The 18,744-nt window shown below is 41.1% G+C and overlaps 1 long non-coding RNA gene across 3 annotated transcripts in view; it reads right to left on the bottom strand.

The window, feature by feature from the left end:
• Window positions 1-504: 504 nt before the first annotated feature.
• LOC101793336 (uncharacterized) overlaps window positions 505-18,744 on the bottom strand; it is a 542,658-nt gene continuing 524,418 nt past the window's right edge. For all 3 annotated transcript variants that reach the window (XR_005266771.2, XR_005266770.2, XR_005266772.2), the window contains 4 exons: window positions 11,993-12,099; window positions 6,487-6,616; window positions 4,991-5,170; window positions 505-4,260 (listed from right to left, as the gene is read on the bottom strand). This is a non-coding gene — a long non-coding RNA (uncharacterized lncRNA). The remainder of the gene's footprint in view (window positions 4,261-4,990; window positions 5,171-6,486; window positions 6,617-11,992; window positions 12,100-18,744) is intronic.

Raw genomic sequence — 18,744 nt, forward strand, 5'->3', positions numbered from 1 at the left:
CTTGCCTGCATCATTCAGAATCAGATCCTTAGCTGGTTTTACTCCACCTTTTCCTTTGAATTACAGAACAACAGAATTACACTGAATTGGGTTGGTCCTTATACCCTGCTCCTTTCCTTTTGAAGCCCAATGACTTTAAACAGTGAACCAGAGCTGCTAAACTTCAGTTGCTGGGGTTATTTTCTGCCTCCTCATCAACCCATTCAGCAAAGGCATATTGTACACGAAGGACATATTGTACTTATGTCAGCGTATCTGCAGGGCAGGAGTTGCATGCTGTCAGAAGCCAAGGGCTTCAAAGGGAGCCTGGCCTTCCTGCTGCTGGTGGGAAGGCACAGCAGCCAAAGGAGAAGAGCAGCTGGATCTCAGCACAGAAAGTCACTCTGACAATTTTGCTGAATCCTTCCAAAGAACTCAAATCAAAACATTTGTCAGCTAAAATCTCATTTATGGTGTCGTGTCCTCCCGGCCCCCCCCCCCCCCCTTTTTTCTTTTTCCCCTGCACAGACAGAATAACTCTTAGAACTAGATAAACCGCAACTTGCTCAGTCTCCTGAGGTAGCCACTAGTGAGAGCTCTGCCAGTCAAGCAACCTCAGGTTGATGCAAATGAATGTCCTGTTTCTTAGTTGATGAATTTAAGCCCAAGCTGGTAAGCCTTCCTAAACCCTAGGCAATTCCCCTTACTCTGCAGGACTGCACTCTTCTCAGCAATAAGGTACAGGATGACTCAGGCAACAGAAACATTTACAAAACGAGGTATTGCTCAGGCAATTTTCAGAGCCTGGATGTCTGAGAAGAAAAGGTTTTGGGAGCAAGGATTTCTGGGGAAAGTGGAAGAAAGGGAGCCCAATTATAGTAGGGTAATGAACTGATACTTTCCCTGATATATCAAATCATAAATTATAGTGGAGAGACAGGATTTGTTTGGCCTTGACATCGCATATTACTGAGCCAGAACTAGTCTGTGATAGTCCGCATGCACTAGAGCTTGCGTGGCTCTCCTTGCCCTATTTGTAAGATTTTTCCAACTCAAAGAGAGATTATGGATAGATCAACAGGGAAAAAAATACAAAAAAGTCAGGTCAGGAAGGAAACCTATATGCTGCCTAGTGGGATCATGGTAATGGCAGATAAACTTTGTGGAAGATGAGAGCAGTCAGAACACCGTAGTAACTGCAGGAATGAGCTGGTAGCCATGCCATTTCACTGATTTAAAGGCCTGATTTGAAGAAATCAGATCAATATATTAGATTTAGTCTACACAGTAACAACACTACAGAATTAATGGACATACAGAAACCCATTTTCCATCACTGATTGGTTGTGTATCACCCTCCAAGCCCCTGCATAGCTTGACCTGGACTCGCTCCTTACATACCACACTCCCCCAAAAGTTTAGCAACACTTATCTGTGCATGTGTGCATGTGCTTGGGCAGGGAGTTACTGTCTAGCCTCCTTTTTCTGGGTCCTCCTTAAAGGCAGTTAGCAGCTACCCTCTTTAACATCAGACACCAAATTCAATCATGGTATAACTCTCCTGCAATCAGTGCAATTAGCAGGAATGTGTCTGACCCCAGCTTCACCTTCTCTGAAATGTGGTTCCTGGTACAAAGTGTTGCACTACATTTGAGAGCGATATGTTATGCTATAACTGGAGGTCAGGATCATCGCATGAAGACAAACCAACCCCAAAATAACCAGCAAGTCTTGTATCAGATATTGGTTCAAGACAGAATAAAGATGGAAATAATTTGTACTTTCACATCTTATTTCTACTTTCTCATTACACAAAACCAATGCAGTGCACCACAGCCCTCACCCAAACATGCCATTACCTAACAGCGTACAAAAGGACAGCCACAGTGGGGACACCCTGACCAGTGCTGTATGGAAATGTGGATCAGTGCTTGAATAGAGAGAAACACTTCTCCTCGCTGTCATAACCAAAGTTAAAACTTTTTCTTTCGTACATACTTTTCTTATGGAAGAGGATTCTCTTTCTTTTATTCAGGAAACAAAAAAAATCTTCTGCCTAGGCATGCACTGCTTCTCTGTAGATAGAAGGGCCATCGATCTTATTCCTGGCACACTAGAAATCCTAACCATGAAGGAAAGGGCTGGAAGCTCACCAGACCTACAGCACTTGTGTGCTGAGTTGATGTCAAGATGACAAAGTATCTTTTGAGATAACATTATTCAATTTTTGCTCCAAGTATTTTTGAAAATGGTGTATTCCTTTAAACTAAGGAGTGGCACAGGACTCCACAGAGATGGGGGCTTTGCCCGAAAATTTTAAGTGTTTGATTGTGAAATAAATTGTGTTTCTTTGCTTAGTAGTACAGACATTTCCTTCTTTCTTTACTTGTTTCCCCCCATATAAAATCTTGTCTTCCAGTCTCACTTGCACAATTGTCTCTCCTCTCATGGTGACTTTCAAAGGATCCTTTCCGCTCTGTGTCACGCTACCCTCTCCTTTCATGACGTACGTACGATGACCTCTCTTCTCTGTCATATACAGCCTAATCCTTCTCCTTGAGCATCATTTGCACGGTAATCCTTTTCCTTCTGTGACAGAAGCAGAAAACTCCCTTTCCTCCACTGTCACTTGCAGAATGACCCCTTACTTCTTGTGGCCCAGAGAGTAACTCTTCACTTTCTGTGCCTAACACAAAACAATCATGCTTCAGCTTTCCTTTGATATTTTCCATGAAGCGCACCCTGTAAGCTAATTCTACAAGAACAGACCCATGTCCTCTCATTCCCGGGTTATCCAAATATTAACCTTCTGGTAAGTGAGCAATGTGAAAAACCATGGAAAAGTATACAGCCAAAACTAACACTTCTTTTGAAAATTTTCAAAAACAATCCCCACTATCTCACACGTTCAGAGGAGAAGACAGCAACTAGTATTTATTTTCCTTTTCATTCCCTTCCTTTTCAAGGATACAATGAAAAAAATGGGGAATCAGGAGTAGAGAGTAGGAAAGTAGAGATGCATTGGGAATCAGAACTTGAACCCAAACATCCCAGACTTGGTCCTTTAAGTAACTCTGGCTTGTGTTCCTAAAACATGAAAGATTTTTTATTTTTTTTTTAAACAAAAGAAGTTCAAAAACTGTTTTGGCTTAAAAGCTTTCCCCCCTTCAATTTTTAAATTAGAGTAAGCTGTAAATGAGCATTTACAAACAAATCTACCAAGACAGACCAGTTACTGCAGCAAACCAGAGTGAGAAAGGAGGAGACCAGCAGCCAGAACTGCAAGGTTTCATCAACTCAGCAAGTCATTTAACCAGCTTTGCTTTAAGCTTTATCCAAAACCAAACAGATACCTGTTTAACCAGGGCTTCACTGCCCCCTCCAGCTGGGAAAGCCTTGTTCTGAGCCTATTCCCTGGGCAGCCACAGCAAGACAAGAAGCTGACAGGGCTGGGATTGATTACCCTGATTTGATATCCCTTTTACACAGCAATATTGCATTTGGTGACGACTTTGGCTTAAAACAATCCTAATTATTTCTTTGACCTGCCAATTTCCAACCTAGTGCCACAGCACGACCTCCAAACAGGGCTCAAATAATTACATGCTAAGCTTGAGCCTTCACAGAAACCCCATGTTTAGAATCATCACCCCATGGTTTTTCTTTGCTATTGGAGTGGCATGCATTTGCCAGGCTTGGTTTGGCAATGTATTCTTGGTTAGCTACACACTAATTCATTGTAACAGCAACACTAGATAATACTTCTGTGCTCCTGTGTCTGTAGTACACCTTGACATCCTGTATGGTGCATTTGAAGTGCAAGATTTACTGCATTTGCTGTCAGAGTAGCTGCAGTGTGTGGCATTTGCTCCTGGCTGGTACTAGCTGCAATGGCTGCTTGAACTGAATTAAGGGTAGAAAGCCACCATGTTTTTTGAACAAAGATAGTAATTATGGTAACCATATCACTTTAGTGTTTTTCTTTCCTGTGTTTACGAACAAGCGATGTCAGCCAACAAGAGCAGCAGCTTCTTCTCTTTAAATTAATTCCTGCTTTGGAATAGTGAGACTCCAGATATGATAAGACTTCCAGCTTGGTATGTTTTCTCCTGCATCTTTTCAGTGGTGCATTACACATTCACGACAATTCTTCATCTCTACTGTCACTTTTATGGCAGTGTTTTCCTTTTCCTCCTCTTCAGTCATGTGCATGCTGATCCTCTGTGTCACAAGCAGCCTGACCCCTCCTCTATATGGGCCCCCTCCTTCCTGTGCACAGTCCTGGATTATACAGTTAAAAGAAAAAATAATTTCACCTACAAAATGTAAATCACGTAAAACAATGAAATTATTCCTGTTGCTATTTTTATTTCCATTAACCACCAAAACCAGTCTGGACTGAATAATTAAGCAGCTCTTTGTGTCATGGGTTTCAATGCTGAACATAACCCATTAACCCCATAGGAGCAAGGTCCTTGAATTCTGAATAACTTTGAGAGTAAACTGTGATGAATCAGGTCTGAGATAAGAGCCAGGCATCTTAAAAAAAAAATCTGGAGCCTGTTCTTGGCACTCAGAGTTTGTTCTGTGTTGCAAGCAGTTTGCGCTCTTCCTTTTTTTTTTTTTCTTTTTCTTTTTTTTTTTTTTGTCTTCCCCCATTCAATTCAATCCCAGGGGAAATACAGAAAAACTCCACTTGGAAGAAGTGTTTGTTCTAGCTCATTCTATTATTGTCTGAATTTCTCTTTTTCTTGCCACTGAAGATGTTTGTATATAAAGAAGACCTTAGCATTATTAGGGCTCATCTGTTCATAATGCTTGTTCTGTACTTGAAATTGTCCTAAATTTCACTCTGTTGTTATTTTTTCTCGCCTCAAATAGAGCCTTGTTAGCTGCAGCTAGTCTTGGACATGCTTCTCTGACATGGATGCAGCTGATATAACACGGTTCAGTCAGCTCCATCAGTAGCAATATTCCTGGCACTAATACAACTGTGCTGGCTTGTCCTTACCTAGCAAGCTGTGTGGCCAAACTGGTCTGTAAACTAAGGAAGAGCAGCGCTGTCCTTCTACATCAGCTTCCGGAAGCAAAAAAACTGAATGTTTTTTACATGAAACAATGTGTTTTAAGATCTCTTCCTGAGCGGGTGCTTGGGAGGCAGAAAGACGGCTCTACCCAGAGTGGCACTGACCTGCAAAATTACAAGACAGAGAGTTAGTACCCAGCTGCAGTCTGCCATGTATGCCTATGGGCACACATAACCCTCTCCTCCTGTAAAAAATTGTAGGGTTATAAGAGTCCAGCATTTAAACTGATCTGCTACACAGAAGCAGCCATACCATCATTTTGCCCCATTATTTTTGTATCAGCCCCAACTGCTTCTAGCTGAGTTCCCTCTCCAATCAGCTCTGATTTAGGGACTCTGATTAACGGAGACGTTTGTCACATCCCTTAGTGATCAATTACAAAGTTTAGTGAAATGACTACTCACTGGTCTCATGGCTACAAAACAGGTACCAGCCATGTCGTGCACTGACATAAACCACACATGTAGTCAGCGACGTGACTAGGGCTCTGACATGAGTAATGGTGGTAAGAGCAAGCCCTGCTCTGGGCCTGTCGATTCAGGAAATGCAGACTTTCAGGTTCAGAGGAGGAATTGCTGCCGGGGTTGCTACTGCTCAGAAGGGCCAACACCACCACTTTATCCAGTGCTGCTCCAGGTTGGAAAATTTCCTCCTTACTGACTCATCTTTGCTTTCTCCATCTGAGACCACAAACTGTTTCTCAAATTTCAAGCTAATTACCTAGTCTGGCTGGAGAGCAGGTGAAAATAAATAAATAAAAAGGAAAAAAAAAAAAAAAGCATTAGGTGTAACCTCCCTTTTTCTCAATACTAGCTGTGTCACATACCACAGCAATGGGCCAAATCCTGAGCTATGGGGAATCACAACCTGAAGTACATAAACATTCTTTCTATACTTTAAGAAAATGTGCAAACTGAGAAAAGTAGGTACAGAGTTAAAAGATAACATTCTCAGAAAAAACATTAACATATTCAGATGTCTGAAAATATATCCTCTATCTGATTAATATAGCTACATATAATCAGGTAACAGTAATGCTGTGTTAGCTGGGAGTGTTCCCCAACACTTAGTGATCGATTGTGAGACATATTTCTGAATACAGTAAATTCATTTTGAGCTTTGGTTTTATCACAAAACTGTAATTACTTCTAGGGACAAAATACTGATCAAAGGTAAAGGAATAAAATGAACTACCATTTTCCAGGGCACAAATAGACTTACACTTTTTTATAATACCTTTAACTGAAACCCATTTTGAGCAAATAATAACCTAACTCTGTAGGACAGAATATGACCACAGCCTGATGATGGCTGCAGGAATGTGTACTAGCTAAGGAACTGGATGAGTATCTGCTAGAGAGCAACCTTTGTGTCTTTAAGAACACTTTCCATTACTATAAGGCAAAGATAAGTCACTTACCATGCCTAACATGAAATTGGTGAGCGTGCAGGTAAAATCTTGTAGTGACGTTTAGAGATATTTGCAAAATCCAGAAGCACGCTTTCCTCTTTGTCTTTCTCTCTTTTTTACAATACGTCCTTTTCTTTCCCTGAGGAAGAAACAGTAACTTCATTCTGACTAATATACAGAAAGTCTCCTATGACCAGAATGGTAAACTTACAATGAGGCATTTTATTGGCTACAGCCTCAGCCCAAATGAATCCCTTTTGTGCAGCTTGATCTTCCCTTCACAGGCCTGAAAGACCATACTTCAGCAGGAGCTGCAGTTAGTGCAGGAGAGTGAGAGGCATCCTGAAGCAAGTCACTGATCTGCAAAGGAGCATCACCAGCTTTGGAAGACTGCTCCGATACAACACCTAGACGAAAATGCAACCACAACAGAAAACAGCATGTCTATCTGTCAGCCACTCCTCCTCATGAATGTGAGCCATAAACTCTGCTGAAAATTAAAAAAACCCTCAAGCAAGCTGCTAAAAAAGTCCTGGCAGGGGCTGGAAGCCACTACATCATGGAGCTGTGCCCGCAGGAGCACATGGGGCCTGGTGGCTCTCTGTGGCCAGTGTGACCAGGCCAGCCCAGGCTGGGTTTGAGGTGGCTTTCCCTGGCATGACAGAGCATGAGTGCCAAGGCAGCAGGCGTCACCCTCTGTGCCTGGTGTTGAGGTGGATGTCACGTCCAGGGACATGGCTTCGGCCCGTGTTTCACCATACCGGGATGCTGTGAATGCTTCCTGGTGAGGAGGCTGCACCTTCATATATGGAAATGCAGCACACGTCTGTGGGGCCCGGAGGCTGCTCATGAGAGCCCCTGTGCCATACGCTACCTGCCACAGTGACTGGTTCATCCTGACAGTATCTGAGTGTTTCTCCAGGACTAAGTTACAGGCTGGGAAGTGCAGGGTGGGCTGGGTGTTTACAATCAGCAAACAGGGGAAGGCCGCGCGGTGTTGGAGCGGAGTCGCAGCCCAGCCAGCCTGGTGTCAGAGCATTAGAGAATGAACTGCACTACCCCCAACCTTAAGGGCTGCAGATAATGCGCAGCAATGAAGTTTTATCTGTGCTCAAGCACCTATTTTCTATGCGGCTAAAGCTATGTCACAGATGTTCCTCGCTAGAATAGATTTGCTCCGCTAATCCCGCACTAAGCTGCTGGCAGGGCTCCCCCTGCGCTGCCAGCCGGGGTGCCGAGCAGCCCCCTCTGCCCCCTCCAGTTCCCACTGCCGTGCTCTGCCAGGAGAGGGAGCCGGCAGTCTGAGATTGGGTGGCCTTTGATGTTTTCTGTTCAGAAATCAGAGGGGTGCTGGGGCTGCCCCACACCAACACAGGCCTCCCTGTTGCTCTGGGTGGGCGCTCAGGGGGCTGAGGTTTTCGCGTGCAGGCTGCATCCTGCAGAAAGGCCTCGGGTCTCGCTGGCTCCCAGCGCACTCTGATGCTCCAGACGGGGCTTTGAGGTCCTCACTCGCTTTTCCTGACTCCTTGCCCAGGTGAACTCCAATGGGAGTCTGGACTCGATGAAAATGAAGTCTACGGGTTCTGGCATGACATTATAAGTGCAAACCCACCAAAACGCAGCCACCGCTGGAGCAGAGAGTGGCGACCAGGGGAGGCAGAGCGAGGCAAGCGACAGCTGGGAGGCGGGAAAATTTCATTCAAGGCTACCAGGTGGCACACAGATGTTTGACAACATTTCTTTTAACTTAGAAACGCATCAGCCTTCTTCCCCCTGCGGTATATGTGTTTCATTTTGAACAAGTAACTGGCAGCTGGAGAAAGTTATTAGAAAATGCTAAGTCTAAGTTCCAGCACTTGCAACAGCAGCAGAATTACCTGTTTCCTATTCTGCCCAAGCTTTCTTTTTCCTTTTTTAGATATTGTTGGCCTCAAGTCAAGTTTTGCTGAAGTTATGTATCAGAAGGGGAATAAGTGGAGCTCCAAGCTTGTTTAAAGAGTAGAAAGGGAGTTGAAACAAAGCTGGCAGAGATACCAATGCAATTATTATCTAGGTTCTGGATGGGATTGGGGCTGCTACTAAGAAAACAGGAAATAAGTGAGAAAACAGTCCTTAAAAACGTGAAGAACAGCCAATTCTACAAGGCTCCACTTGGTGCTCAGATGTCTGAAAGTACCGATAAAGAGCACACATGAAGAGAAGGCACTGTATCAGTATCAAAGGCCCTTTCAATCTTATTTTCATTTCAGTTAACTTCAAGTGCTGGCATCTGGCAAGGGAAGGAGAATAACCTCAAATCTTTGACTAACGAAATGTGACCACTGACCATGCCGTCCTCTTTTCCTACAAGGATGTGGGTAGAAAACTGTGCTTCCCTTGTATTTTCTACCAGATTTGAATGTAAGAACAGAGACATTTGGTGACAGTTTGGGAGTGAAACATTACTTGATCTTTGTTATTTGTAGGCTAGAATAAAAGGTCTTCAGATGGTGCTGAGTTCTGTTATCCAGGAGGTGCCTAGGAGCCACACTAGGGAAAAGACCATAACACAGCATGAACAGCCATTGGGAGTGTTGGAAATTGTGAGCCTCAAGGGGGGCTCCTCCATAAGAAGTGCCTTTTATTGGCTCTGTTGTGAGTCAGAAGAGTCCTGTGCTCTCCTGATGCCATCAGCTTACCTTACCCCATGCTCCCAGGGGCCGGCTTTGCTACTGGCTGCCTGGAGGCCATCAGGGTGCAGGCGGTGGTTGGTGGCCTGGCCCCCCATGTTTATGGCTGTTAACATTTCTGTCCTTGCAAAGGTCTCTTACTGATAAGGATGAGTGGTGCGGAGTTATACATACAATGTGGTTGCAACTTCCCATCTTTGTACCAGCCAGCACATTATTATATACATAAAAACCTCAGCAACAGCAGCCCCAGGGGACTATTTACATCCACTGGCATGAACTCATTCCTGCAAAGGAGCTCAAGCCAAATCCTGCAGAGACCAGTGGGGATCCCTCCAGGCTCTTGCAAAGGCTAGTCTGCACACTGGAGAAAATGTTGGGGCTTGGTCATATTTATCACCATTCAGGTAAAACATGTTGTCTGTTAACACCTTTCCTAACACAACATATATTTTCTAAAGCTGAAGGAAGGTGAGCTTTTTTACCTCCTTTTATTTTTCAACCAGTTATTCTGATTTACTTCTGAAATTGCACAGTGAACTAAATGGATGTTCACAGAGTAGCCAGGGATCAATCATTACCTTTTCATGTGTAAACTGATCCTAAGGTATCTATCAATCTGTTATAGTCCTATCTGCAGAAGATATGCCCGATTTCAGAAAACTGAGAACATATAAAGGAAGCTAAGGCAGGCCAACATTCACTTTCCTTGGCTTGCTCTCTAGAAGACAGTTGATGAGTGAGTTTATTATCCATGGGAAGCGTGAACAAGCCAATACACCCTTTTCAAGGTTTGCAGGTGCCTTAATGTAACTTGCTCATTTAATTTGGATCTATATACCTCATGAGAAGGGCAGAAGATTTTCATTTTCAAGGCCTTATTTAGCCATAAAAAGTGTATCACGTTAGCTAGGAGCAGGTCTATGAATTTCATTTTATTTGGTGACAGGAGAAATAGGCATATATATATCACCCTTTCAGTAACTGCTATTAAAAGGTGCATGTTTCATGAAGAAACAGTGTATTCCATGTCATAACATCTTTCGTGAAATAAAATTCAAGGTGTTTGTAGTATTTGTGCATGAGAAGTATCATTTTGCTCATAGTCACATATTAAGAGTACGAGGCAAAATTATAAGCCCCTTTTTGTGACTGGACCCAGTCATACCTGGAAAATTAGGATGAATTTTTGCTCAAATGCTGGCTCCAACAAAGTCAGTAGGAGTTTTTCTATGGCCTCAATGGAGCCAAAATTTCTCCTAGATTTTGTACTCTCATAGGTGTTTTACAATTTAGTCACCAAGATCATTAAAATGCTATAATCCCTGGTGTGATCCATGATGGGGTAAAAGCACTTATAAAGGGATTGCTTTCTAAACTGGTGTAATTATGGCAGCAATTCCCAAAGTAGAACTATTGCAAATGCATTTCCAGTTCCCGTTTCTGAATCTTTTGTCAGTGTTCATTACAGCAGTGATATGCTTGTGTCTAAATCTTGTTGATGTCCTTCCAGAGGGCACTAAAAACCCTAAAAGTAAGTAAAGAAAAATTCAGTCGGTGATTCTGACTGGCTGCTGAACTGCCGCCTCTTGAGCCCCGTCCCTCAGCTCATAATCTATAATGTTTGCTCATAAATTACAAAGACTGCTCCCTCTTTGTTTATATTCATCCACTTACAGTTTGTCTAACTGAAAGGGAATTAGGAAAAAATAAAAGCAGACCTGCCCTCACCTACCCATGGATGATACTGGGCTAACAAGCCCACGAGAGCTGTCAGCACTTGCCATAGTCCCCAGGAAGTCTGCTGCCTGGATGAAGCTGCCCTGTGGTGGGGTGGCTTTGGTGGGGCTCTGGGGACAGTGCACAGGGCTGGCACCAAATCTCAGGCTGGATAGGATACCTCTCCCAGTGGTGCATGCCATGGGGTCCTGAAAGCCTCTTAAGGGACTAATGAAGCCTACTGAGAGCTGACCTCTCCTTTTCCAGTTGTTAAGAAGGGGATGGAAAGGCACATCTCTGAATTAGGGTGCAAAAGATTCAAATAGAAACAAGCACCAAAGTCTCACACAGGGTGAGAAGAGAGCTTGACTGTTTCCTGAGGATGATCCTCTCAACATCGATGAAAAACAGCTAGAGGTAAATACAATTAAATGCTCTCTTAAAAAATCTAGATTAAAAATGAAAAACCTGACCGTAGGGCCCACTTGTTTTTAACCTCGCAGCAGCACTGTGACAGGGATTCCCTGTCCTGCAGCTGTGAGCAGCTTTTCTTCACAACCGCAAGTGACTGTAACGTGGGTGAGTGATTTCAGAGTGACAGCTACACAGCTGGGGGGACAATGTGACACAATGGCCCTTTGTCCTTCACAGAGGACAGAGACCACCAGGAAGGGGGAGGCTGTCCCCAGGGTCCAGCAGGGAAGCTCTTCTTCCATCTTCTCTGGAAACATCCAGCATCTGCTTTTCTCCCTGGTCCTTAAAGCCACCTCCTTTCCACTCTTTAACTAGCCTCTGATGTTATCTGAGCGAAAAAGTGCTGTTGTTCTTTCAGCAAGGAAACTGTAAAACAGCCCAGTGTATTTATCCTCTTCCTTCAAGTGTGTCAGTCCTTTGACTAATGATGACAAGAATTCTGCTCTTGTTGAGTTGCTAGCTTCTTCACAAGTGCTACTAATAAATACCTCAGTTTGGAAGCTAATTTCTTACAACTGTCTGGCAAATTGCACTGACACAGTCAACTCATTTCTCATACGCCTTTATCAGATAGCTACCAGATTAAAGACTAAGCGAGACTAACACCTACTTCGATTAGATACCAGATTAAAGAGCAAATGAACAATACTTACTTGGATTTGAAATGGTCACTGGGTTCACTGTGATCTTCTGTCTCCTCATTAGCCCCCGGAACTATCCAGTCACCAACATAACATGTTGTAAAAAGGCTCTGGCTTGTCTCCAAAATGAGAAGAAAAACTACAAATAATAACGTGTCATTTAAATGCATCTCTGAAAGCCTGGAGGTGCGTCAAATAGATTACCACTTTGGACTTTCAGAAACCATGCAGTCCAGTGTTTCTTGCTGATGTTCCCACAGAATTACAAGCATCCAACATTTACATCTCATGACGCAATAACCTCTTTTGTAGTAAATAAGCCCAGGAAATTCTAGTTTTCTTTCAGAGAATTTTGCTGATTTTTAGTACATCAAGTGTAAGCAGTACACAACCAAATCCACATTTACAGCTTTTTGAAAGCCCACAGCTAGAGTTGGTGTGAGTGTGTGTAGTGCTGTGATTCAAAGCAATGTCATCTTGCTAACATATATATTACCATATAATATCATCACAGCTAACAATAACTTGTCTGTGACAGACCCATTTCTTCCACAGCTGGTGGGCTCTTTTTTCTTTTTTCCTTTTTACCTTGTGATCCTTTGGCTAGTACTGCCAAGAAGCCACATGTTGCAGGCTCTTGGTGAATGTGGCAGGCAGTAGCAGAACCATCTGAAGGAGGTTACAAGATTTAGCATGAATAGTTTTGTGATTTGATCCTTCAAATAATAATTTTAAAAACTGTAGTAATGTAAGTTATCAGCATTATTCTCCAACTCATGTTACTCCTTACATTGAAAGTAGTTGTTCATTATGGCCTAAAAGAGGATGCAATCCTCATCAATATCATCCTCCAACACTTGATTAACCCAAATGCTTGGATGAAGACTAATCACCCAAATCTTTACTTGGTGAAAATGAGGAAGAAGGCATACTTACCTCACTATCTCCTCACTTCAGAAGCTAAGCTCATACCATAAAGATTTTGCAATGAAGCCTCCATCTTACAAAGACTTAAAAAAGAGCTGAAGTTGTGGCCCCATGGAAGTATAGAAGACAGTGCTGAGGCCCTGACATGGGTCAGGTCCACAACATGAGTTTAGCAACTCGTGACACCCATGCAGGTGATTAATTCACAAGTCAGGCATATGCATAAGACTTGACAGACCAGCTGCTGTATGTTTTAATGGTATAAAATGGCCCAAATCTCACAACTGGTAGCCTTAGTTGGTATAATAGTAATTTTACTAAAATTAGTGCCTGATTATTAGGGTTATTGTGCCTGATGATTAGGGTTATTAGTGCCTGATACATTAAATAACTTATTGATGATAAATAATCTGATCAGTTCTATGAGGAGGAAATAAAATTTAATAGGACATATAATCTACTGGGACACCAGGAACTCTGTCATTACTTATGTACATGGGAAACAAGGAAACAAGAAAATATAGTACTCTAAGCATATTCTAAAAGGATCATTGTGCAGAAAAAAAATCTCTCAACACAAAAATCAAAAGGTTCTTAACAGGGAGAGGCAGTGCCTGCTCTGCAGTGACAGCTTCATGTTTATTTATTCTAGGAAAAATAAGAAGGAGATACTCAAGTAAAAACAAGATAATTTTATTCCCAGATCAAATAAAGGAACACAGAGTGTGTTCTCATCAAAGTGATTACTTTAGGGGGAACTAATACAATGAATGTTATTAAATGAAACAACTTCTTTATAGTGCATCTCACGTTAAAGATTTTAGTGTAAGTAATATTTCTGTCAGGCAAAGTGATTCAAGACAAAACATCTTGTAGAAGATATAAAAAAGGCCTTTAAGAAGCCTCAAATTAACAAGATGTGCATATGAACCTTTGTGAGAGCTCATATAGGGTGGCACTGTTTCAGAGAGTGCATGAATTTATGCATATTTATAAAGGTACTCCTTAGTAATCACATACTTGTAAAAATGTATTCTATTTACTATACTTCCTCTGCAGCAAATTATCCCTTTGCTTAACAGGCCTAAGAAACAAGGATGTCAGGAGCAAAAACGATGACTGTCCCTTCAATAGTTGTTGGAATTTTTTTTATTTTAAGTTAGCTACTAGATGTTGCTAGATGTAGAGCTAAAATAAAAGGCTGCTCAGCAGAGACAACTGGGACAAATCCTCAGCTCTCTGGGAGCTGTCTTCACTGCAACCAGGAAGGACATGCGTGTCTCTCCATTTAACATGCTGGAAGCCTTAAGAGCAAACCCATGCCATACCAAGCAATAGGTGCAGCCCAGGAGATAAATTTGCGCAGATGCCTTGCCGAGCACCTTACACACCTTAGCAGTGGCAATCTGAGCTAAACAGTGTGGGCCTGCAGTATTTCTATGTGTTCTGAAACGGACATCTGTATATCAGCACACTTGAAGACCTACAGCTACATTTTATTATTCTAGAATCTGAGAGGTCTCAGGGGGTAATTATTTATAAAATGACTAAAACATCTTGCCTCGGGTGCTGAGCTCTGGAAAGCCATGTCTTCTCTCAGGGTCACAGGCGTTAGAGATGAAAAAGCCTGACTGCATCATCTTGTATTGTTCCCTCCAGTGCCTTTGCCAGTAATTTATCAAATCTGTATTTATCTTAGTATTTCTATATGGCTCCCATTGCACCACTTTGCAATATTCAATTCCTTTATTCTCACCAGGGCCCTATCTGGTATATTCTGCATCATGTGTGATGCAGTCCTGAAGAGAAAGTTCATGGCAACAGAAAATGACAAAATAGAGTCCCTTTTCCTTACTTGCTGCCTCACTCACTAAACTGTTGTCTCATTCTCAGCTGATGGGGTTTCTGTCCATGGGAGAGGTGAAATTAGTGAGAACATAGGTGGGGACTGAGCTTGTTCTTGGGCATAAAGAGCTCAGAATTATCCTGTCCTTTCTGCTACTTTCTTGCAGAGTATTCAGGGCGTTGCAGGAAGTACAGAATTTCCAGAATTATCTCATGGCAAGTATTGGGTCAAGGTCTATGGCTTTTACTATTCAGGAGGCTTCGCTGCAAAACAAACTTTTTTTGTTTGTTTGTTTGTTTTTGGACTGGGATATTCTTTTGTTTTCTTCAGGTAGTTGCTGAAGTAAGGCCTGTGTGCTTTTCAGCTTATAACACTGATTTCTGATTTACTTTAATTCCTTTAATTTCTCAATAAAAAGCCATCAAAAAAAAAAAAAATAGAAAATTCATTTTGTTTCTCTTTGCATTGAGAAGTTTTTTGAGATCTTTTACTCCTCTCTATGAACAAATATTACAAACCACAAGCTCTAAAAAGCCACTCTTCAGTGGCCAGACATCCTAGAGATCTCTTCTCCAACCCAGCTCTTCTCTGGAAGAAGGGATTCTGAATCTGGGTGTTTCCTGAAGCACTGGATAACCCAGGAGAAAGGCTGTTTGGATTTGGTATAGGATCAAGAGTAAATTATCTGATAAGTCAGTGCCTGCCTTTGTTCTCCGCAATTCTGCCAGCTAAGTAAGCACAACACATGCTAATAGCTATTTATGTTGATTATGACTTGCAAATACCACAGAAGGACACAAGCAAGTGACACGTAGGAAAACAGGTCTCTAAAACTCTGCTGCTATAGCACACTTCAAATGGTAAAATCACTCTCCAATAAAAAAATAGGGTATATTTTGTATGGGAAATACATTTCTTGTAGACCTAAATGCATCTAATTATTAAATTTGGATTTCCACAGATTTTTAATCCCAAAGTATGCTGTTTTCACTTGCAGTACTTGCAGGTAATGTAAGAACCTGCTGGCACAAACCACCACTTCTGCCCTGAGTGGCTCCAGTCATTTGTACAACCTATCAGTGAAAGCAGAATGGAATAATAAAACAGAATATGATAAAGTCTGTTGAGACTCTTGAAAAATCTAGAAAGTTATGTACAAATATGAAAAATGTGGTGCAAACACTGACATTTTCATGTATAACTTTCAAACAGACCTTCTTTCCCTGTCAAATTGATAGCAACAGAAGTTTTGAATAGAACATTTCAAAGACTGTGACTTGTTTCAGACATTTTCTCAACGGTCCTAATCCAGACTGGAGGCTGGAGGCTTTGGCCACCGGCTAGTGGTTGATTCTCATTTACCCTGTGGGCACTTTTCTTAGTTCTGGCATTATAAAACAGCCCTAAAGTGTTTGTAAAATACAGTTTACATTTGCATTGTGGCATATGAGAAATGAGTCCCAAAGTCCTTAAAGCTAAAGTTGGTAAGAATTTAAATTTTATAGACTGGCAGCTTTTTCATAACAGCCCCTCTTCTTTCTCTTTGTGAGTCACAAGAGAAAACAATCATTCAATAAAAACATTTTCATTTTAGAACCATTACTTAGAAGTAATCTCTTTCTTTGTAGAGAAAAAAAAAAAAAAGAGCATAAATTCAGTGTTATTTGCCATTTGCTTTTTCTTTTAGATTTTTTTTTAATTTTTATTTATTTTTTTTTTTACTCCTATTAACACGGAAAAATTCAACAAAAGAAAATAGCTCTAGTTATGAATCTTTGACTTACTCTAAAACACAAATGTTAATTGCAACTGTGGTCTGGTCCATCAGCTGTATTGTTCTATCATTTGTGCAACTAATATTTCTCAACCTTCCCTGGATACTTATTTTCAGATGAGATGAGAAGGGCAGATGCCACTTCAACACTGACACCTTTGAAGTCTTTGTACTAAGGATTCTGCAATTCACATGAATAGTTTTATTAGAAATAAAAGCACCAAAGGTGTATTTCCAAAAATCCCTAATACTATATATCTATCCCACACCTTGTATCTTATTTAAACTTTTATCTAGTTTCAATTGCCATTACAAAATTAAACATTTGTTATTAATTTTGTTGTTTTATAGATTATTTAATTTGATGGATTTTTATCGTGGAAAAACCTGAAGAGATAAGCTGAAAATCACAGACTACCAAATGCTCAATAGAAGCTGCTTAATGCCACATAAAGAGCTGACCTAAAGAATTTAGTTATTGTTTTAACGACAATTTTTTTCCAGCCTCCTTTTTAAAGCTCGTTCCTCGATCTAGGCAAAGGCATTATACAAATAAATAAAAAGGGATATTTAAACTTTGTAAAGTTTGCACATTTAAAGTATGCAAATACTTTGTCAATAGTTCAGGATTCTTGGAAATTGAGCTATAAAGAAAACTAGACACCCAACCTGCAATGGAAATACATAAGATCATGAATTGGATTTTATGGGCTCCAGCAAATCATAACATTGATACTATTGTGTGAATACTTCACTTTAGCATCAGAGTAAAGACAGACCAATTGAAGTTCAAAAACACATGCTTTAAACCCTTCAAATTTAAGAATAGAGTTGTGCAAACCAATTACTAAGAAATCTCTACTATTAATCACATCTGACTAACAGATCTTGGGTAGCAGCTTTAAAAATAATTTCAGAGAACTTTTATTTTTTTATTATTTTTTGGGATGAAGAAACGTAAAAAGTTCACAAATCCCCTTTATGAACATATCAGTCCAGCAAAAAACACATATATAGCACATGAAATAAGTTATTCTATATAATAGAATAATAAAATATAATATATATTCTATATAATAGAATAAGTGGATTCTTCAGGAAGATCTTTCTTCTGTTCTATGTCTTTTATTTATTTAAAGCATAAGTACAACTATCTAAAATTGCAATTACAGTAGAAACTTTCCATTTCTGTGGAAAAAAAAAAAAAAAATTTAGCCAACAGACCCAGAATGTCTCTGTTACTTAACATTTGGTCAGGGTATTATTCCTGAAGTTCATCAATGTGAAAATGAAAACATCTTTTTGGGGAGTTTCCAAGCGCAAGCAAGGAAGGAGTTGAATACAAATTCTCAATTACATTTTGAAAGAGAAGGAAGTTGTAGCACGTACTTATTTCTGGCACTGAATCTCATTTCAAAACTACAGGAGACTTTTTTTAATCAAGTGTTGCATGTATTTATATGCAATTCTGAAAAAGGCAATTAATTAATTATATTATTAATTGTTATTAATATATAAATGTAACAAGCCATGGTAAAGTTGCAGAGGTACAGGCACAATTATATAAGATGCATGGCTAGGAGAAAATTAATCCAGACAGACTTAGTTTTACTAAATTTAGAGACCCAGACAAGAGAGTTAACTAGAGGGCAAAGCCTCCAGGACTAGACTGGAGCAAAATAGAAAATCTCCTCAAGCCTTAGCTTGCTCTGGTAAGGACCAGGCACGTGCCTCAGTGCCTCTGACCATGCCGCTGAAGAAGGTCCTGTCTGCGTGCAGAGAAGGGTATTTCCCACCTGTATCCATCTGGGCTCCAGCTGTGTTTCTGGCCCATCAGCTCTGTCTCTCTTAGGAACCCTATATCCATTCCTGACCCCTCGGAAAACCTTAGTCAGTTATAAACAGTAACAGAGAGATTCACTCTTTTCTTTTTGTTATTAGTCCAGTGTAGTATTAGACACTACTAAATACATGGAAAGAGAAACAATTAACCCATAATTCTTGTGGAGGAACTTTTCAGCTATGATGGAAAATCCTAAGCCAATAGCCTAAACCTAAGCCAAAAGCCTACATAGTCTTGGAACATGAGTGTCCGTGTACAAGTGCTGTTCATGAGTGTCGTGGTTTAACCCGGCCGGCAGCTAAACACCACGCAGCCGTTCGCTCACCCTCCCCCCTCCCTCTCTGGGACGGGGGAGAGAAATGGAGAGTGAAGCC

This window comes from Anas platyrhynchos, chromosome 6, assembly GCF_047663525.1.
Source record: "Anas platyrhynchos isolate ZD024472 breed Pekin duck chromosome 6, IASCAAS_PekinDuck_T2T, whole genome shotgun sequence".
Lineage (NCBI taxonomy): Eukaryota > Metazoa > Chordata > Aves > Anseriformes > Anatidae > Anas > Anas platyrhynchos.